This window comes from Pelodiscus sinensis, chromosome 5 (assembly GCF_052426305.1).
Source record: "Pelodiscus sinensis isolate ZL-2025 chromosome 5, ASM5242630v1, whole genome shotgun sequence".
In the NCBI taxonomy this organism is placed as follows: domain Eukaryota; kingdom Metazoa; phylum Chordata; order Testudines; family Trionychidae; genus Pelodiscus; species Pelodiscus sinensis.
Window position 1 is genome coordinate 57,222,929 of NC_143056.1, and position 23,063 is coordinate 57,245,991.

The window sequence follows — 23,063 nt, forward strand, 5'->3', positions numbered from 1 at the left end:
GGGGCCAGATTTTTGAAAGAGCTCAGAACTCTTTTAGCCACATAAATATGGGCCAGATTTTTAAAAATGCTCATCATATGTGCTGAGCAACTTGGAAAATCTGGCCTCTGGTTCACAAGGATCCACATCACACACATGACCCCAATGATACTTGGCGACTTACTAAACATTTCAGCAGATAGAACTGAATAGAAAATAGAAGCTCAATGCCCCTGACTGCCCAGAGATGGTTTTTCTGGAATATGATAGAGGCAGGACAATGTGGCAGGTTTGTATTATCTCTGCCCAGAGTATTTGTTCTGCATTTATGTGGAGAAGATGTCAGTCTGTAGGACTCTCAGACACTTTTTCCAGGTGATGCATTAAATGTTTTTGTTAATGAAAAAGAAAAATTCACACCCTCCATAATTCAAGGATCCAACATGCTTTGCTTGATTCCCATTGATTTTCATGGGAATCTTTCCATTGGCTTTGATAATCAGACCCTAAGTTTATAAGAACAAATGAACTATACAGCTGTCCAACTAGGTAAGCACGAGCATTTACACCAGTAGCCCCTTGCTATCAGTAATGAGATATGCACACATGTGATTCCGTATACATCAGATCAAATTCCACTTTGGAGTTAGTAGGTACAACTATGCTGAAGTCCCTTGGAATTCCACCTTTGTTTATACCCGGCATGAGTTTGTCTCTTCATGTTAAGATATAAATAGTTATGCCTAAAGCATTAAAAGGGTTTTTTAACTGCTTCTAGGAATGTAAGTTAAAGCAGCACTGGGAAGGGAAAGAGATCTGGCTATATTAAATAACTTAGTATAAACTCTTTCCCATTTTTTCCCCATGACTCATACACAGTCTTTAGTTCCCTTTCATTTACACTTTTGTAATATCTGCAGATATTTTCTAGTTTGTTACTAACTAGCTTAGGCTAAAAACAAACAACCATGACTTTCATATTTTACATATTTTAGTTTCTAAAACCACCAGTGCATGGAAAGTACTGTTGTTGATTGAGCACCTGTTTTTTTTGTTTTTGTTTTTTTGTTTTTGTAATTTTTGAGTGGAGGTAGAGGGCTGGTAAATATCCCAGATGTTTCATCAGTATGGCAACACCTTACATAATACTGTCTCCAAAGATCTTGGACCAGTCCCACCTGGTCATATCCTTAGCCTGAAGACCTATGCCCTTAAAAATACCTCTTATTACACAGTGAACCTTAATGATTTTATGACCTAACATTTTTCCTTCATGTAATTTAAGCAAGGTGCATTGGTAAACTGCTAACATCTGTTATCAATACGCTGGTTTTAGGGACTATGTTGATCAGATACACAGTTTCCGTAGCAATGCATATGGAACTATTTCTAATGGCTTGAACTTAACAGCAGTTGATTAAACTCCATACATAACAAAATACTCATATTTAGCTATCATCTGTAATATTGTGAATCAAGTTGAGTAGTCTGAGGAAAGAACAAAGCAAGGAACGATTTTCCCTCAGGATATCTTATTTCTTTAATTATTTTATTGTCAATTTTATGAGCATCTGCCTGGAAATTACTTTTTATATCACTTGCATAAATAAAGGTGATGCTGCTCTATCTGAATCTTCATAAACCAAACTAATCTGAATTTTTAACACAGAATGGTCAAGCACATAAGACCTAATCTTATATCTTATAAGACCTTGCTTATATCAATGAAGTTACATCATTTTTAGCTCTTCCCTCTCTCAGATATATTTACCTAGATATCTCACAATGGGTATGTCTACATTACAGAGTTATTTTGAAATACCTTATTTCAAAATAATGCGTCTAAACACAAAATGCAATTCGAAATAGCATGTTACTATTTTGAAATAGCGCGTCCACACTGATAGGATGCTGAATTTCATTTAAGGCTGGCCAGAACCGGTTCTGGCAGGGCATCAGGTCAGGCATTAGCCTCAGGCAGCAGCCACACAAGGTATCTGAGACCTGTGCTTAAAGGGTGCCCCTCCCCCCCCCGACAGCTGGTTCTAAGGTTTCCCTGCTTGCTTGCCTATCTCACTGAGGGACAACAAAGCATTTTTTTCTCTGCATGCTCTGGTTGCCCTCACTCAGGACACCACAGCACTCTGCAGCATGGAGCCAGAGCCACTCCTGGGCACTCTGGTGCTTTTTCTGGATATGTTGCTGCGAGCCTGGCAGCACATTCTGCAGGCAGTAACAGTCTCCCTGGTGCGCCCCACTGGGGGCTTGTGCCTCATTTCTCCCTCACATCCTTCCACTTACCCCTCCCCAACCCCCTTCCTGCTATACAATAGACATGTGTTCACTACAAGAAAGCCTCTCTCTTAAACAAAACTGGGGTGTGGGAGGGAATGAAACTGAGGTGAAACTGGCGAAAGAAGGTGGGAGAGGGGAGGAGGGAGGGTGGGAGAGGGGAGCTGGAAACCTGGGAGGAGGGAGCTGGCCGGGGGAGGCAAGGGGAGGAGAAGCTCAGGGCTCAGGGTTGGGGGGGTCTCACCAGACCAACTGTCTCCCAGCACCATAGGTGCGGGGGCCTCTGTGTCCCTGGGGGTGTGGGGAGGGTGGGGAGGAAGAAGCAGGAGGGGGAGAAGGAGTGGTAGCAGGGGAGGCAGCAGAGACTGGAGCAGCAGGAGGCAGCAAGCTCTGCCCCAGAGTCGATGACCACCTGGAGGGCACAGACTGTGCTGCCCCCCAGGATGCAGTCCACAGCATCAAAATTGGGACAGGGGTCTGGGTCTGCCCCTGGTTGGGAGCTGCCACCTGTGGCCCTGGCATACACCTACAGCAGCTCCTTTATTTTCATGCGAAGCTGCTTCTGGGTTCGCATGTGGCCTTTGGGGGTTGCATTCCTCCATTTTGTGCGGAGATCATGGGCGTTGGAAGCATCCCCCCAAACCTGAATTAAGTCCCTGATCTCCACACTGGACCAGGCAGGCACCCATCTTTTCCAGCCCCTGGCAGGCTCCTAGGAATTGGCAGACTGGTCCTGGGGAGCGGTGGAGGGCTGGCTGGAACTGGCTGCCTGGAACTGGCTGCCTGGCTCATGCTGGAGGCAATGGGTCAGGTGCAGTGATTGCTGGCTCTGGGCTGGCAGGCTTGGAGCTGGCACAGGCACTGTGTCCAGAGTCTACCCCTTTAAGGGCTCCAGAGAGGGGGGAGGGAGAGGAGTTTTCTTGGTTGTGGCCAGAGTGGCCACCGGGGCACCCTGGGAAGGGCTGGAGGCCCCCTATTTCGAAATAAGCGTCTACGCAATGCTTATTTCGAAATAGCAATTTCGAAATTGGTGTTATTCCTCGTGTAATGAGGTTTACCAATTTCAAAATAAGCCTTCCGCTATTTCAATTTAATTTCAAAATAGCGGTTTGGCTGTGTAGACACTGGTAAAGTTATTTTGAAATAATGGCTGTTATTTCAAAATAACTTTGTTGTGTAGACATACCCAATGAGATCATGTTGTTCAATAAAAAAACCAGGGGAGATATGAATGGTCCATGTGCATGATCTTTGATCTTTAACATACTGATGTCAAACTCGGCATATGGAGACACAACAAAAAAGAGAAACATAAAATAAATATTTTAATTATTGCGCGTACTATTGCCTTTCTTTCAAAAAGTTTATTGACATATTTACCTCTTTGTACAATGTCACATAGCCAATTTGCTGTTCATATTTAAGTGCTCACCTGAGTATAATCTTTAGATAAAGACTTTAGTTCATGCTAATATATTATCAAAAATATTTTTTAAATATTTCTATGTAAGCTTTACCTGTTAAAAGGCTAAATTTGCTAGAAAATAACTACTTTAGCTTATTTGATACAGGTATTAAAACATTGTTGTGAAGGTTTTTTTTAAAGCAAAGCCATATATAAATGCAGGATAGCATTATGGGACTAAAGGCATGAGAGGGCCCCTTTAGACAATATGGTATTTTTTGGTTTTTGGAAGTAGTACCTGCGTCAGAAACAAATAAGATAACTTCCTCCCACCTCCATGGTTATTGTCTTTGTTCCTATTTGTCATTTCCTGGATCTAACCCCTGTGCACCAGTCAGTGTAATAGGAAATTACAAGAACATTCTGTGTCATTTTAGGTCCTCCAATCGTTGAGTTGTTCTTGATGCAGGGCCTGAGGATGGGGAGGGAAAGGACTGGCAGAGGCTGCTAAAGCTCCCAATGAATTGGAACATTCTCAGTACTACTCTGACTGTGCATGCAACGGGCCCAAAGAAGCTATATGCTACCAAGGAATGACTGGACATGTCACCAACATGCCCGCTACACTGTGGTAGGTGGGGAGCGGAGATGGCCCATAGCCAGCCATGCAACCTTACCCATTCCAAGCATGAATTTCTCCATGTCAGAGGAATGAATCCTCATCTGCCTGGCTAGGAGATTTGCAGCTCCTTTGTGCTGCCTGAGGACTGCAGATGGGATGTTGCGTGTATCACAGTATGGGCCACTGTCTCTAAGGTCTTTCAAAGGACACATTTTGAAATTATCTCTAAAACTGCCCTAAAAAACCTTTCAATTTTAGAGACCCCACTGAAAAATATATGTGTAATAGCCAAAGAAAACAAGTAGCCCAAGAATTTCACTTGACTGTGTAGGAATTAGATGCTTATCTTTAGCTTATGAAAATTCAAAGCGTCTATACTGCGTGGTATCCTATGTGCATCCACGAGTAAGATATGTAACACAGATCCTTAGTTAGTATAAACTGGACATTACTGACTTTACTGGAGCTATATTAATTTGTACCTGGGGGAGGACCTGGTCCATACATATTTCAATATGCGGTCTACATTATGATTCTTTGTTAGAAACCAATCAGCAGTGTTCATCAAAATAATCCATGTTTTTAAGTAAGGTAACACATTTCATAGAATCATAGAATCATAGGACTGGAAGGGACCTCGAGAGGTCATCCAGTCCAGCCCCCCGCCCTCAAGGCAGGACCAAGCTCCATCTACACCATCCCTGACAGATGTCTATCTAACCTGTTCTTAAATATCTCCAGAGAGGGAGATTCCACCACCTCCCTTGGCAATTTATTCCAATATTTGACCACCCTGACAGTTAGGAATTTTTTCCTAATGTCCAATCTAAACCTCCCTTGCTGCACTTTAAGCCCATTTACTCCTTGTCCTGTCCTCAGAAACCAAGAAGAACAAATTTTCTCCTTCCTCCTTGTGACACCCTTTTAGATATTTGAAAACTGCTATCATGTCCCCCCTTAATCTTCTTTTTTCCAAACTAAACAAGCCCAGTTCATGAAGCCTGGCTTCATAGGTCATGTTCTCCAGACCTTTAATCATTCTTGTCGCTCTTCCAATTTCTCCACATCTTTCTTGAAATGTGGCGCCCAGAACTGGACACAGTACTCCAGCTGAGGCCTAACTAGTGCAGAGTAGAGTGGCAGAATGACTTCACGAGTTTTGCTTACAACACACCTGTTAATACAACCTAGAATCATATTTGCTTTTTTTGCAACAGCATCACACTGTTGACTCATATTCAACTTGTGGTCCACTATGACCCCTAGATCCCTTTCCGCCATGCTCCTTCCTAGACAGTCGTTTCCCATCTTGTATGTGTGGAACTGATTGTTCCTTCCTAAGTGGAGCACTTTGCATTTCTCTTTATTAAACTTCATCCTGTTTACCTCTGACCATTTCTCTAACTTGCTAAGGTCATTTTGAATTATGTCCCTATCCTCCAAAGAAGTTGCAACCCCACCCAGTTTGGTATCATCTGCAAACTTAATAAGCGTACTCTCTATTCCAATATCTACGTCATTGATGAAGATATTGAACAGTACGGGTCCCAAAACAGACCCTTGCAGAACTCCATTTGTTATCCCTTTCCAGCAGGATTTAGCACCGTTAACAACAACTCTCTGACTATGGTTATCCAGCCAATTATGCACCCACCTTATCGTGGCCCTATCTAAGTTATATTTGCCTAGTTTATCAATAAGAATATCATGCGAGACCGTATCAAATACCTTACTAAAGTCTAGGTATATGACATCCACCGCTTCTCCCTTATTTGTTAGCTTTGTTTTAAGTCTCTTTCATAGATGTCCAGCACTGGAGCTACAGCATAGAGGTTCAAAAAGTGAAAAAAAAATCAGATCTAATTCATCTCCATATGTTTGTCAATAGTAAGATTTTACCTTAGGCTACAGGCTGAAACCTATTTAGTCATTTTTATTCAAGGTAGATTATCATGCCTACTATAGATAGTGCTACTCATTGATGTAGTCTTGTGGCATCTATACAATTAACTTTCCTTCATTGCACATCAGTGGCATGTTACATTGTTCCTAACAACCTCTATGGATGCATATAATCTCATCACAATACATGAAGCATGTCCAATAAAAGAAACATTGATGGGTACTTTAGCTAAATATAGCACCAAGATTTCACATGGGCTTGACCTAAAAGAAATGGAATTTGATCATTAGAACAACTCTGTGTCTCAATCCTTTCCCAACAGGTTTTGTCCATATTAAATATAGAGAAATCAAAATGAAAGTTGAAGCCATGAGCAAATACACAAGTTCTAGAAAGAGTGGAGACTTGGTCATTATGCTCTGTATTTCTAAGTGCACATGCATAGTGTCACTGCTTCATGCTGAAACAGCCTGCAGGTTCAAGATGGGCCTGCTCATGTTTTCCATAGATTTCAATGGAAAGTATAAGTTCTCACACCTGTCTGGTGGGGTGGCTCCACATTTCAGTGGTCTGCATGTATGGGTATATGTGCAGGTATAGACCCAGATTTAACAAATATGGACAACTCTATTGCCACCTAGCAGAAAAAGTCACATACATGGTTGTTAGTCATACTAACCCTTATTCCACTGCCCTCAAAGAACTACACTGAGAATCTGAAAAACCCATTTTCACTTTTCTCCCTATCCCAAGTCCAGATGTAGTCACTCATCCTTTTTCCTACTTCTTTATAATGCCATCAGCCCATCTCTTTGGATGCTGCTTGGATCAGCTCCAAACCATGTTCTACGCTGCATCTTATGGATGTTCATTCTTAGCTGACCTGCCTTCAGCTAAGGCATGATACCTGACAAATCCTAAAATCTTAAGGGCTAAATGAGATGGGCCCACTGAAAATCTTTTTCTGTTTCTTATTAGACTTTGGAACCAAAATTATCTGAAAGATGAAACTTTCAGATGCCAAATTTTATGGCTCAAAATATGTTGGCCCAACAAAAACATTAGAAAATTTACTGTAAAAAACATTCCTCTGTTGCTTCTGAGATGGACTGGTGCCACATATTTTTCCATCTCTTTGATCCTGAAACTATCTGTCACACTTTTTCACAGGCTAACATAACATTAATAATTCCTTAATGTCCACATTAAAAGTAAATAGCTGTTTAAAGTGTACCAAACATTTAACTAGACCATTTAAGTTGAGAAGAAAGTTGAGGGGGTATTTTTTGCATGATATGAAAATATTTGTGTTGGTATAAACATTTGTGATTTATGAAATATATAATGCACAACACATGAAAACTAAATAAGGCCATACAAACAACTCTGATGTCATCAAAGAACAACTGAGCTCCACTTTCATCTCAAAATTAATCACCAAGTCAGCAAAAGCCAATTGGTCCACCTTGTGATCCCATGTAGCCCAGTTTTACATTTATTTTGCTGAGTTGCTCTTGATTTACAACTGTGAAAATGATTTACAGAATGTGGCCCACTGTGTACTGTCTTTATCTCAGTTATTAATGCAACCTTAGTAATAATGTACAGTGTTAGATTATATTATATAATGATGGTACCTCAGTGTCCTCAGAAAATGTGCCCCTCACCCACCCACCCACACATACATAAAACTTTGAAAATGTTATACATACATATGAGATTGTATGGGTGCTAAATGGGTTGGTTTTCAAATCTATATGGCATGTACATTAATGGGTCACATTAATGTATATTAATGGTTCTTTATCAGCTTCTATTTGTGGGTATATAGTATTCTGCAGGTTTCATCTATGCACATAGTTACTTGTCCAGGCAGTGAGAGAAATTACACGAGCAAAGCTTATTTTAACTGCAGTTTACATGCGCACCATGAGTGTCTTTGCATGCAAGAGATAGTGTGCGATGAATTGTAAGTAAAGTGTAATGCTGGCAGGCAGAACCAAACCTAAGAACTCTGGAGCTTAATGTGTGAGTCTCTAGAGCTTAAGCCAAAAGCCAGATGCCTCTCAGCTAAGGCTGTAGAGCCAACTCATTCTTTCGCTCTGCAAGTGGTCTAACTGCCACTACATGGGACAGTGAACCACACCAGCAGGTGTGTGGGTTACACAAGCAAATGTATGCACAACCCTCATGCATGCAATAAAGAATCTCTGGGCCAGATTCTGTGGTACATTCTCACCATTTCATATTACTCGTAACTAAAGGGACCAGAAAACAGCTGGAGCTACTCAGTTTGGGCAGCCTCCAGTGATGGCTCCTGCACTGCAGCCCCCAGTGTAAGGGGAATGTCAAGAGCAGGAAAGGGCATGACTGGAGTACTTTTGGTCTGTGGCAGTCCACAGCTGCCCTCATCTACACCCAGACTAATGCAGAATCATTCTTGAAGTCAAGTAGCCACAAATGGCTGTTTGTGATTCCTACACTCCTCTGAGCTGCATTGGTACAGACAAGGTGCCTCTCAGAACCTATTTTGAAAGAATAATCCCGTATGTGTAGGGATTATATCATAATGTATACATGGTGCATCCATAAATAAATGTAGATTTGTCATCCCTGAAGGAGGGAAAGCAAATGCCATTTCAAACCATTGTAAGTACTATTTATACCACAGCCCTGTTAAGAGGAGGGGAGAGCTGTCACTAACATGGAAAAAACACTTATGTAAAAGCTACTTTTCCAAATGTAATGTTGATTGGCAAGGCCAGATACTCCCTGAGCTGACTCTTTTCCTTCTCTAAGGGTGAAGTCCTGCTCACCTTGCTCGTGTGAGTATTCCCGTGATGTCAATGGATCTAGTTTTGAAACAGAATAGGATTTGGTCTAACATTTGGCTGCAAAAGTATCTTTCAACAGTTATTTACTAGGGGCTCCTTTTTACCAACAAAGAGTTTTCTTCAGGTTCAGAAGGTACTGCAGGTCTGGTTACAGTAGTGTTTTCTATTGGTTTTCCAGAGCTTGCAGCAGCCCTCTGACATAAAGAAACATGCTGACGTTCAAAGTCTTGACCCATTCAACTATCTGTGGATAACATGAATCAATGATAGGTACAGCATCAGTCATTTGATGCTGGCTGCATATGCATTTAATTACTATCTATCAAAATAAATATAATTCTTCTGTTGGTTTTACCAGCAAAGAAAATAGCAACCGACCAACAAACAAAAGCCAAAGAAATTAGAGTTGCTTTTTAGGAATAATTGATTGCTCTGATTTTTTTTTTTACAATAGGCCTTCAAGTAAATCAAAGCTGATTAAAAAGTCTGGTATTGAGGGGTTTTTTGGCCATCTCTTCAACTATTTTTTAAACACTCAAATACCTTAATAATATTATCTGAACACACATATATACATATTAGTGGCAGTAGTGCTGGTGTTAGGAAGAATAAAGTACCATCTATTAAACAGCATCCATCTCAGAACCTTCCTAACACCAAAAGAAAGTGCATATATCACAGGACCACTGAGATAAAGTAACGCTCAGCCCTAGAGGGCACAGATTTCGTCTTTATGTAAATCAGCGCCTGTCACTGCATGCATGATTCACTGCTCAGAGTGTACTCTTCTGTGACGAATGAGTCCCGCTTAATTTGGCAGTGATTATGCGGGTTGCTGGCCCTCTAAACCCCTTTGAACTTGTAATTGCTGCTGGTTTAAATAATGAACATTAAGGGGAGGTGGATTCATAAAACTGCACATAATTACAATTTTTTTCTTTTTTCCTTTGTTTTTTTTTATGGAAATAAAAGGCTTCTGAGGCCAAAGATAACTGTATCGTGCTAGGTTGTTACCGAAATAAAATTGCAGTCTTGTTCAGTATCAAGGAACGAAAGGGAAAGAAAGAGGAAAAGAGAGAGAGAGAGAGAGAGAGAGAGAGCTCAGAATGGCTTGGATGCCAGTAGAAAAGGAGGAGCAATGGCATTCATGAATATTCATAGCTAGTCACATCTGTAGCAGGCTTGCTTTCCACCTTTTTTTCTTTGCAGTTCAACATGGACTAGAAGTGCTAACAAAAGAAGGTGATTGTGCAGTTCTATCAGGTTCCAGGTTTAATCTTTGCAGTGCATACTGGTGAACTAACTTACTTTTTTTTCTTTTAAAGACTTCTGATTTAAAAAAAACCCCACACCAACCAAACAAAAAAAATGCCTTTAACCAGAGGATTTTTTTTCCTGTGCAGCTTTTTTTAAAATTATGTTCCTGTAATTATGAATGTGAGGGATTCAGTTGCCAAGGAAGCATGATGTGTAACATGGAGCAAAATCATTTCCCCCATTTATGTGCAGTTTACTAAATGCTCCAATAATTTTTCATTCAGTACAATTTTTATTTTTGTGGGTTATGTATCAAAACAAAAGACAGTGTTATTGAGGTGGGGGCAGAAACCAAAGTCAGCCAAGTCAGCCAGCTACTACCCAGAAACAACAAAGAATGAATGATAAATTTAGCAGCCTCATGTTCAATTTTCAAACAACACAGCAGAGATTTATAGCTTTGCTGCTTCCATGGCAAATGAAGCAGCACACAGAAAGCGTGTCTGTTTTTGATTTTGCTATGTTTTCCCCCTTTTTCTGTTCTTTGTCTATTTGCAGGATTTTTTTTAAAACTCTACATTTTCTTTATCCTGGTGTGAGATGAATATCAAAGGCCTAGTGCTGTTGGTAAGCCTCCAGCATACAACAGCAGCTCAATGGGATGTTATTAGAACCTGCGTCACAACATGGCAGACTGTGATTAATAGCAACTGTATCAACGGTAGCAACTTCTCAACAACACCCTCCAGCAGCTCTAAAGGGGCCAAGTGAAAAGGGGGGGAAGTCTGTAAAAACTAGCTACCAAAGGTTCAGTTATGCATATGAGTAGGTTATGTCACAACTATGCAACTGCTTTCAGCCAGAAGATAGTGGTGGTATTTATTTAAAAGAACACTGCCAAACACAGACTGATCAGAATTTTTGATTTGCCAGAGCCAAACACATTAAGAACTGAACTTCTGGATAGAGAGAAGGATCTTATGGAGCTCAGGAATGATTTTAGTGATGTAATGGAGGTCCCTACAAAGACATCAACAGAAATTTTCCCAGCGCTTCAGCGATATGTAAGCAACTGCAGGGTTGTCAAAAGTTCTCTTGCATATACGTAGAGGAAACTGACTTTTATTTCAAATGAAGTTTGAATTTGCATCATTGCTCAATCATTTTTCTAAAATTACAACTTGGAAACTTGGAAACTGGCCCAAACCAAACCCCTAGATCCAAACACTCTGGAATGTATAAAGTTTTTCAAAAACCCAATCCAAATCCAGAAAATAATTATGCAAATGTCCCTTTATCTTCAAGGGGAACCAAACCAAATGTCAAAACAACCCAGATTTGGAGGTGTTCCAGCCTCAGACCTGAAATGTAGAGAGTGGTTCCTGTCTGTTTAATATTAACATTTCCTTTCCATAAAACACTTTTACAGTTTAGTCATTTTAATTGGTGTTACCTGTAGTTTTTTAAGCAAACAAACAAACAAACATACATACATGGCGGTTATTCTGCTGGCCTCTGTCAGTCCAAGATAAGAGGTACAGTGTATCTCTGCACAGGTAAGTGATGTTACTGGTCTCAGTTACAAATTGCACTTTTATCATATTGTTGCAGCACACAGTAAATAGCTGCTTGTAAGAGAACAATTAATCGTGTAACAGTTTTACTCCACCTCTCAAGGAATGAGGGAGAAGAAAAAGAGGACTTCTTGTTATCAGGGCTGATGATGAAGAAGGTAATCAGCAGTTGGAAAGAGACACCACCACCCAGGGAAGTGGTCTGTAAATTAGAGGAGCAGGTTAGCAGAGCATAGGAAGGAGGAAAAACACTAGTGTATTATGCTGTCATCTCTCAGGAGTTAGAATGACGGAATAGGCACTCATGGTCAAAGTATCTCTTGTTGATCAGTTATTTTTAATCTAATGCCCCTCTCATCTTTAATTATTATGTAGTTATTTCTACTGAAAAAGCAGGGTTTATACTGTGTAGAGTCTAGGGATAATGCTGTTGTATCTGGGATACTAAAAATGCTAGTCCTAAATGTCATTAAAAACACAAAAAAACCACTAGCTCATTTTACCCACATTACAAATGCAAGCAAGTTGCTCAGCCAGTCACAGACATATGTATTTGAGCCAAAGACTTCAAGCACTACCTTGTTACCTGCACGTATTTGAAGACCATAATTAAGAAGCGCAAATTGGTTTACAGTAAACACAAGAAATTGGAAGAGATCTGTGCTTACAATTTTCTCAAACACTAATTTTCTTTATCTGAGCATCAAGGGTGATTAAAATCATGGGGCAATTAGCTGCTGAGTGAAGAGATCACTTACTGTTGCAGAAAGACAGACCGCCCTTACAAGATCTCAAAAATAAAAACCTAGGCTCCATTTTCAGCTGCATCCAGTGGTAAGGAAATGCCAAGGAACTGTTTGTGGCTTCCTGATCCAAGGCTTGGCTAAGGATAGTGCAGTACTTGATGTGGTTTACAGCAGACTCCTGGAACTGAGGGCGCCCAACAGCACTCTGCCTACACCCCTTGCTAATCAGGATGTCCCTGGTATATCCTCTAGTCTGTGGGATGGGAGATATGTGGCACAGGAACTGGCTATGATAGAGAAGTCCCAACCTGGACTTTCCAGACTTTTACCATGTGAGAGTGGCACAAAATGGATCAAGCCATAAAAGTGAATAGCGAACTGTGGAGTCTCATAGAAAAATTTGCAAAGTGTTTCCCTGATATCTCATAATGATCCTAGATAAGTCACTTAGCCCTAAATTATCCCCATTTGGGGTTTTTCCCTTCTTAGGGGATCAGAAAATTGGTGTGTTTGTGATCAGAGTGTTTCTTTCTATTTGTTCTATTGGAGGTTGGGTGAAATAGAGCTCGATACCCAAGGAATTAACAAGGTAGTCAACCTATGTATTACCCAAGATCTTGAGGGATATAGTGGAGATCGAGATTGACCAATAGAAGCTTTGTGCCTCTACACTGCACCCTAGTCTCCCCTGACAGGACCTCCACTGGAGAGTGAGTATGCCAAAAACTGAGTTACCTGGGTGACCCCAGTATCAGCACACCCCACAAGAAAATGGACCAGATGGCAATTAGATTAAGGCTGACAAGACCAATATTAACACACTTGATGATATCCTCTGGTTCAGGAAGAATAATTCCATAGATAGTGGTTTTTTCCCTAGCCATTCCTTTCTTGTCCCAATATATAACTTCCATTGCCAGCTGAAGACCCTAATACACACTGAAAGGGTCCTACGAATACAGGGAAGCAGACGTAAAGATTCTGTGGCAGAACTCTCACCAATCATGTCCTATAAAAACAAAATTGCTGCCTTAGGGTCAAAAGCTGCCTTCAGATGTCTGGCTCTCACTGGTATCTATAGGAGCCACATCCTGGGGGAGTCAATAAATGGACCATGGGCCAAATATGAACTGCCAGGTGCTTTTGAATGCCCTAAATTATATTATTAATTATTTTATTTTATTGCTGGTAACATGGGAATAACCAGAAGAAAAAGAAAAACAGAGACATGATACATTTGCTTGGATGAAGTACAGTTTACTCCTGTTCTTCTGTATTCATGAGTGTAAATTTCAGAAATAACCAAAGCAAAAGTGACAAAACCCCAAAACCACAATGAGTAAACAGTAGTTTTTTAAGTGCTGTGGGAACAGAGACATTTGTTTAAGTAACCACTGTTTAAAAATTGCAGACATAGTAACACCAAAATAAACAGATTGCAATGCTGTTTATTTTAAGATACACAATAGTAATGCAAGTGTGACATGCCCTGAATTCAGGGTGCACTAACATTATTTACAGTTCTGAAGACCAGTAGGAAAACTCAGCTACATGCCAGAATACTCCCTGTTCAGATGAGATCAAAGGTCAGGCAAAGGAGCGAATTCATTTTTTTTTCCAGCAAGGATTATTTCAACATGCAGCCACAGAACAGCGCTGCTCGCTCTGCCCATGTAAGTCAGTCCTGAATGGTATATCAAAGTCCTTCAGAAGGCATTGTTTGTTAGCACCGCGTTGAACAATGAACAACTAATTCTGGAGAAGGATTATGGATAGCGATAGGAGAATTCAGGAGTAAATACCGTCAGGGAATGTCTACACTAGGAAATTATTTTGAAGTAAGTAAATTTCAAAATAATAACTCCCGAAATAACAAAATCGAAATAGCATGTCCCCACTACAAGGAGTGTTGAAATTCGTCTGAGATAGGCTCCATTAATGTGGATGCGCTACCTTGACTTAGAGCCCCAGGAAGCACTGGGGAGTAATTACTTCAAATTACTCTGGGGAGTAGTTATTTTGAAATAGCAGCAGCGGAGCATGCTATTTAAAAATAAGAGTTATTCTCTGAGGAAAGCAGGAGTACAGACTTAGAAATAACCATCCTGCTATTTCGAAATAACGGGCTTAGTAGTGTGGACGCTCCACTTTTTATTTTGAAATAAGGGGGGTTATTTCAAAATAGCTCCCTAGAGAAGAGCAGAGCTCAGAGAGATTTAAAACCCACTTCACCCACCATTTTTTAAAAATTCTCCAAATAAGCCATGCTCACTAGCTCAGTTTGAACTGGACAAAAGATGCAAAAAAGGGGGTTAATGCTAACAAAACTTTAAGAGCAGTTTTACTCTGAAAAGTGACTATGTAAAAAGAAAACCTGCCTTACTAGATTTGTGGCATGTGTATTCTGAGTCATATCCGATTACTTTACTGGCAAAATTCCAATTGACTTGGTGCAGGATCAAACCCTAAAGCAAGTTTATGCTACTTTTTAGGGTTTTTTTAGCCCACTGGAGCCAGTCTAGCTATAGGTGAGTGAACTATTTCTATTTCAACCCTTGTATCATCAACTGATTTTTTTATTATTATTGCAAAATTATTGTTATGGTAGAATCTTTATTGAGAACAATGACTGTGCCAGAAAGAATCTAGGCTGGCCCTTGGATCTCTGGCTGAATTTGCAGGTGCTGGCAATTAGAAAATGCCTATTTTGACATGTAAACTGAGCACATTTGATCTGTAAGTCATTGAGACAAACATGGAACTCCAGCGTCCCGTTATTACAAAGTCACTTTTCATAGCAGAACTGCACTTCACATTCAAAATATAATCTATTCCTTATTGGTGGTTTTGAGTGAAAGTGAAATTCAGCAGTTTCTGTCAGTGGGTTTTGACTCAATAGTTTCTTGGGTTCACTCCACGTCCCGCACAACCTGAGTTTTGAATTGAAATTTGGGGTTGGAACCAACACAATATCTGTAAGTGAAATACAGATTACTGGAAAACCTTACCTGGTTTGGCACTAGGATTCCAGTGCAAAACTATAACCTGACAGTTTTGCATGAAATTTGAAGTGGCCCGAGAAGTAAATGTCACTTTTTCCACATTGCGCCTCTGTTTTCCCATCTGTAAAATGATGAAAATAATACTACCCTCATTTATTAAAGGAAAGGCTTGGAGACCATCTGATGAAAAGCACTTATATAAGAGTTATTATATTATTCTATTTTTAACACTCAAGAGTTTCATGGTATTTTGATCCAGAGCTTGAATTTAGCCACCCTGGAAATGGGGCCAAAGGTGAAATCTGGATCCAGGTTTAGATTCCAACCATCATCAAAGTTGGAAATGTTAAGATTGAGGGTCTGAGTTTAGACCTATCGCTGCTTGAAATATTTTTCAACTATAGTGAGTCAGTTAGACATTGTGACAGTTGAGATCAGCTAATGTGTCTGACAGGCCATACACATGGATGTGTGGGAGTAAGGTATTTTCAGTGCAGTGTCCTCAACTCTAGACCTTGCACCCCTCATTGATTTGACAGAGCCTTAGTCTGCTGACCTTCAACGCACAGTGTAATTTACAGCTATTTGTTCAAGCCTTAGCCTGAGGTGATAGTGTTGTGTATATTTGTTATATTTACATCTTAATTTAGGGGAATGAAGTCATTTATATTTTGACTTTGGTCAAAAAAATTTGCATAGAAAGTAAGAATTTCTGCACATGCCTACAGAGCCAACTGGAATAAGTGTACTTTTAAAAATCCAAACATAAATAAAAATTAACAAAAACCATAAAACAAGATGACTTTGGCGAGGTTTCTTTGTGAACCAGGCTCTCATGTTTAGGGTTATGTTGTAAATGTTTCACTAGAAACAAAAAGTGAGAGGCAGATGAGAAGAGTCAGGCCTAGAAGGATTAAACCTACCCCAGCAAGTCAGGATCACACTGAATAGTAGTTTCTCAAACTTCATTGCACCATGATCCTGTTCCAACAACCAAACTTCCTATACAATCCTAGGAAGGGGGACCAAAACCCAAACCCACAGGGAACCCAAAGATAAAGCCTAAACTTTACCATCATGTAGGGAACTAAAGCTTGAGGGCTTCAGCTCTGGGTAGTGGGGCTTACACTTGAAGGGGTTCAGCCTTGAGCTTCAACAAGTCTAATGCCAGCCCTGGTGACCCCATTAAAATAGTATCATGAGACCCAGTTTGGGGTTCAGACCCCAAAGCGCTGTGCCGTGTCATCTTAAAAGTTCCCTATGAAAAGTTATTTCCCTGTTTCCTTTGCTTATTATCCTACAGTCTTATAGATTTTAATGTCAATACATTTTTCTAGTAGTCAGCCTAAATGTAGGTTTTCATGCCATTATTCCTAATCATACCTTTTTATTCCACCCTACACCATTCCTCTTCCTCATTGTTTATAGCCTTCAATTATTCACAGATTCATTCCTCATACCCTCGCTCTGTTTCTCCAAATCCCAGTTTTTTAAAAGGGGGGCCAGTTAAAGAACAGTATAGGATCTCAATTCTCAGATCTCATCGTCTTTCAATCTCCCTTCCATTTTTAGGGAATCAATGCTCTGCAACCCCTAGTTCTCCAAACATCCTCTTTCTTTCCATCTGTAGTCTTTCTCACAGACATTCACTGGTCTGGCCTCAGGCTACTTTCATAATCATCAAGAAATAAACCAAACCCGATGTTCAGCATGAGATCACAACACAGTGATCTCACTCTGAACATTACCTTTCATTAATAGCAACACTATTGACTCCTTTGCTTAGAACAGTGTGAATTTCCCACCAGCTCAGTTGTGTGATATTTGGCCTCTTTTAGGCTAGCTAACTCCTCATAGAGCAAGCCTAGAGGGCAAAGAGTAGAAAGCTCATGAGTCTCGAGGGCTTGTTTGCAATCCTAGCAAAAAGTTTGCTACAGCTCTAGTTCAGGAGAGAGCGGAGTATTAGAGTGAAAAGGAGGCGGGGGGGACAATATCACCTATCTTCAGCTAGTGTCTTGAATCGGATTCAGATATCAGGAAGCCACACTTGGGATAATGTAACAGTTCTAGAGTTACTTATTCATAACCATGCTGGCAAAACTGCATGGCCTTGCTTATTGGAAGATTTGTTTGCATTTGTTTTTATCCTACATCAACATATAATTTTTTGAATAGTGGAATTTAATCCCCTTTACAAACCTTATCTCTCTCTAAATCAGGGGTGGGCAAGACATGGGCTATGAGCCAGATCCAGCCTGCCAAGCCATTGGATCAGGCCTGCGGGCCACATGATCCAGCCCATAGGCTGCCCCTTAGGCACAGAGCAGCCAGCTGCTTCAGAGCAGCCCAAAACCACTTTAAATGACTAGCTGCTTGCTGTGTCTCTCTGCTCCAGGCGCCAGGGAGAGGGAGGCTTCACGGAAAATGGCCAAAGGGAGCTGAGATATTTTCCTGGAGGGAAAGGCGATGCGTGAATTCTCCCCCTCTCCCCAGCACCTGGAGCAGAGAGACACAGGGAACAGCCAGCCATTTTGAGCAGCCTGGGGCTGTGGCAGGCAGGGAGCCAACTTGGGGTTCTGTAGGGCTGCTGGCCAGGAGCCACCTAGGTAAGTACCTCCCAGCCATACCCTGCTTCTGGAACCCCAGCCCCTCCATCACCCTATCCCTGTTCCAGGCTACTGTCCCCACCTGCCTAGGTCACCATCAAACCCTCTGCATCCCCTCCCCTCCTTCCCAGGTCACAACTCCCTCCCTGACCCTGAACTCCCTCCTGCACCCTTGCCTCAGGCCAGAATTCTCTCCTGCACCCATCACCCCTCCTGGACCTTGCCCTCCAAGCACCTGTTCCAGATCACATCCCCTTCTTCATCCAAACTCCCTCTCATACCCCACACCTCTCCTGTACCCCAATCCTTTTCCTTAAGCTCCCTTCTGCACATAACCTCCATCCCAGATCCTGCACCCCCTCCATAAACAAGCGCAGCCCTTAACCACTTACCAAAATTTTGGAGTGGCTCTCCGTCGCAAATTATTGCCCATCCCTGCTGTAAATGGAACATGCTTGGAAAAAAGGGGAGACCATGGCTTTTTCCTTTGAAGTTTCTTTGCATCCAAAAGCACTGTGGGATACAAGTTCAGGTTTCATGGAGCCAGGACAGCTAAAATTAATTACAGTAGTGAATTGTCTGCAAAGGCTAGATGTGCGCTAAGCAGTGGGATTTTCTTCTGGTTTGTGAAATGTTTGCTTGACATTTAGTGAACAGCATGAGACACACACATACAAAGCTCCTTCTCTACGCCTGAGATATAATAGGTATATTATGTTAAAACAATATAGGTTGATTGTGATCCTTCTAAAATACAGAAGCCCGTCCCATCAACCACAGCAAAGGACACACCAACATCTTTCTTCTAGAAGACTTTACCTCATTTAATGAAGTGCCAACAGCACTGAGAGGAGGCAGAGAGAGAAACCAAGAGCATGTGGAACATTCCTTTGCAGCAGTAACTGGCAGCAGGGGGTGGAGGGTATTAAACAATTTTTTTCTTACCTTGCACAATAAATAGCTTATTTTCAAATTTCTCTGGGTTTCATCACATAATAATTTATTCAGAAGGGAGCTTCTGAGTGTCCCTTTCTCACTGGAATTACAAAGGACCCTCCAGGGGCTTAGCAATATTCAGCAGGGCTTAGAAACACATATTCAAACTAGGGCCTATGCTCGGTAGCACTGACCCTTTTTATATACAACCTCTTTTGTCACCCTTTTTAAATATCCATTTCACTTTCTTCACACCCCTGCTGTCTCTGCCCCTTTGCTATCACCCCTCCTTATGCAAGCAAATGGCAACAAAAACTTTCATCCCCTACACCCTTGCCTAGGATTGGCCTCCCCTTGTGGCTTGCTGTTCTGGCAGTAAGGAGGCTACAAACAGACACAAAGGTAGGCTTCAAAAGAGCTCACAGCTGCCTCTCTCTCTGCTCCTTAGTAGCCATGGGACTTTCCTAAAGTGAAGGAGGGTCTTTGGAAGCTTTCTAATTCCTGCTTGTCCTTTGCTCTTCCCTCTGGTGCACTCTGGGGTGTCCCACTTCCCCCTCCCTCTTCGAGCTAATCAAACACTGGGAAAGGAACAGATGGGAAGTAGCTGCATGCAGCAAAAGAGACTGCAAAGGACCAGCAGGAGTAGGAAAGTTGTCAAAAGCCCTGCTTCACTTTAGGAAACTCCCATGGTTAGTGAAGAAGAGGAGAAACATCTAATGACTCTTTGAAACCCAGCATTATATGTCTTGTTTGATGCCACTTAGCCGTTCTCTTCCCTTCATGCCAGTGGAAGCCCCAGTCATACCATGGGGTAAGATTTGTGCCCAGCGTAGTTTTACTTATTACCTGGATAATCTCAGAACCTCTTAGGACAGCTGAGGAATACTAGATTCCATGGGCTTTTAACAACCTTGTTGACAGATTTTCAGCAAAGATAGAACTTGAGACCTTCCTCAATGAGCAGCACAGGAGAAAGACATAGGTCATTGGGGCTAATGCACCTACTGCTGCTGAAAAGCTGTTCTCTTCAGTGTAGACCAGGGGGAACACATCACAACCCTAGGTATTATACACTCTCCCTGACTGGGGTAGTTCATTCTGAGCTTTTGAAGTCTACAACTATGTGATTTCCTGAACAGACATCTGATTTATGAGACCTGTTCATCAGCAAGGATGCACCCAGCAATGGCACAGGTCGGTAATAACAAAGCTATTCTAAGCAACTCTTATATGATGCTTTTCATCCACATATCTCAAAGTATATTAAAGGAGGCCAGTGTCATTATCCCCAACTGTATACAGGGGGGAACCAAGGCAAGGTCACCAGCAGAAAAAGGAAAAAGAACCCAACTTTCCTGAGTCCCAGTCCAGGGTACTAATCATTCAGCCAGTTTCCCTGGTAGCAGTATTCTGTGGTCTAGTCACTAGAGGGAGACATGTTGCCCTTCCTCCTCACTAAAGCAATTGGTAATTCCAGAACCAGATCAGCAGGGCTTGAAGGTTTTACAAATATCTAATATAGTGTATGAATCAATAGCTCTTTTGAAGTAATCATAATCTTTGGGGTTATTAGGAAGCAAAACTGACCTCATTATGACCTCACGGTCTCATCTCCTACCGTATGCTGTTTCTATATTAGCGCTCAGATAGATCCCTTAAAAATTACGGAAGGACAAAGATGGCTAGGCATTAATCTGTGAATTATCTGCAACTATTTCAGTACAGTGAAATTAAACCTACATGTTTGCCCCTGCTAGGGAAAAAAGGGAAGCTGTTTTTAAAAAGACAATATTGGGTAATAATGCAGCATATATCATCTGTTAATTTTTTTTTCAAATTAGTATAACAGGGTTCAAAGTACTCTTGAGTAGATTTTCATCTCAGAAAATATCTACTCTATTTGTACAGTATAAAAGTGAACAGCAGAATTACCATTGCTTTGAGACTTAGGCAAATATAGTTTCCACTTTAGAATATTCAGCTACCACTTAGAAATGTACTTCAATCCAAGCAGAAAATAATCCACACGACAGTCACATTTCTATGTAACCATGCAAATAAATATATACAGATTTTTTTATAGCAAACTAAAATTTTAGTTGATTTTTTTTACTAAATTCAAACTCTGATTCAGTGTACTGGGACTGTAAAAGCATGTCATGAGGTGTTAAACATTTTATGGACAAAGTAGTCAAAAGCTACAAATATTTTCTTTGAAAATACCATAATAAAAAGATAAAACCAAGATTTAAAAAATATCTTTATGCCATTATACAGTGACTTGACAACCTATCATCCACTATTAGACAAAACAATTGAAATTAATTCTGGCAGATATGGGACTAGCAGTTAAAAATAAAAATAGCACATGTAAAAGCATGAAAACTGTATTGCTATTATGTTTTAAGATAATAATAAATCTTTAAAGGTGCCAATGATTGCTTTGGATACTGTAAACAGCTGCTGACAATCAACTCTGAAATATGTAATACATTGGTATTCTGAGTGTAACTTAAGGCAAACTCCATGAAACCAAAAGTAATGTTGTCTGCCATAAACGACTCATTTCATTAGACAGAAATGGGACTAGACATCTCCATTTCATAGTCATGTTGGAATGGTGCATGCAGATGACAGAATTGCACACTCATTACACTATAGCTCTAATTTTATAGAAAATTATTCCTGAAAAACAATTATTCTGTTCAGAGATCTTGAAAAGGTGGTTTTAAATAAACATGTCCTAAGGCAAAACTGAGGGGTGGTATCATTTTACACAAACAACTGCAACAATTTTTCTATAAAAAGAAAAACTACAGTGTGGAGAAAGAAGGTTCTGTGACTATCCTATTGCAAAATGTTGTTAAGCAATGCAACTTTAAGCTATTCAGATGATCTTTGACCTTTGTTCCATTGTGATCTGAATATTCAGAGATTCTGTTGCACAGCATTTAAGACTGCAACATTTTGGGAGTTTTTAAACACTTGGCTATGCACATTTGCATATGCCTTTATTCAATCTCTTTTACCTTGCAATCCTCAAAGCTTCAACTTTACCTTTATGAATTCTTGTGGTTAGTTTTCATTTTTACAGTTATTTTTGGGAGTTCACCACATGAACTCTGGGACCTTCACATTCTTTCCTCTCTTTTTTTCAATTAATTCCTGGATTTCTGGTTTTACAAGGCTTTTGTAATCTAATGATAACAACCAGAAAACACATTGACTGTTCATATCTTGCTAGCCTACTACCTCTACCTTGCTCCGTTGAGCCATTTTTAACAGCACTACCAAGTACATGACTTAAGTTGCTATCTCTTCCCAGTTATTAATACCTTGTTTGAAAATACCATGAAAAATATTAAATGGGGAAATAAAATTTGTTTCCCAAAGCTAGCCATTGAGTGGGTTCTAAGATCTATTGTCTGATGGTTAGGAGGTTACTTCACATGTTGTATGGGCAAACTTCACCCTGCAGAAGAGAGCCAAGACACTACTTAAATCTCATGTTATCCGTACACAGGGAAGAGGCTAGATGCAGGCAGAATGGCAGCACTGAAGCTACTACATCCCTTACACACTAGAGACAGGAGGGCAGCAAGCTAACACCAAATAGACTGGTGTGTAGAGAGCTATTGTGGTAGCCATGGAAGAGTTCTATTATGCAGACTCAAATCACCCTCATAGAGGTTATAGAAGGGGTCCTCTGCAGTCCTCAACCTGAGCGTGGGTTGAGGGGCAACGCATTCCATCTCCTTTACCTATGCAGACTTCTCTGAATAAAACCTGATTACTTATATATGTGTGTGGGTGTATGTTCATTTCACCCTATACAAAATTTAGAATCTTCTTAGATAACAACTTTATGACACAGCAAACACATTTCTGAAAATACTGTTTTTAAAGC

At 40.6% G+C, this 23,063-nt stretch overlaps 1 protein-coding gene across 17 annotated transcripts in view; it reads right to left on the minus strand.

Annotated features, from left to right (window-relative positions):
* The window catches only part of MEIS2 (Meis homeobox 2), a 202,720-nt gene that overhangs the window by 116,468 nt on the left and 63,189 nt on the right, over positions 1-23,063 (minus strand). The window lies entirely within an intron of this gene.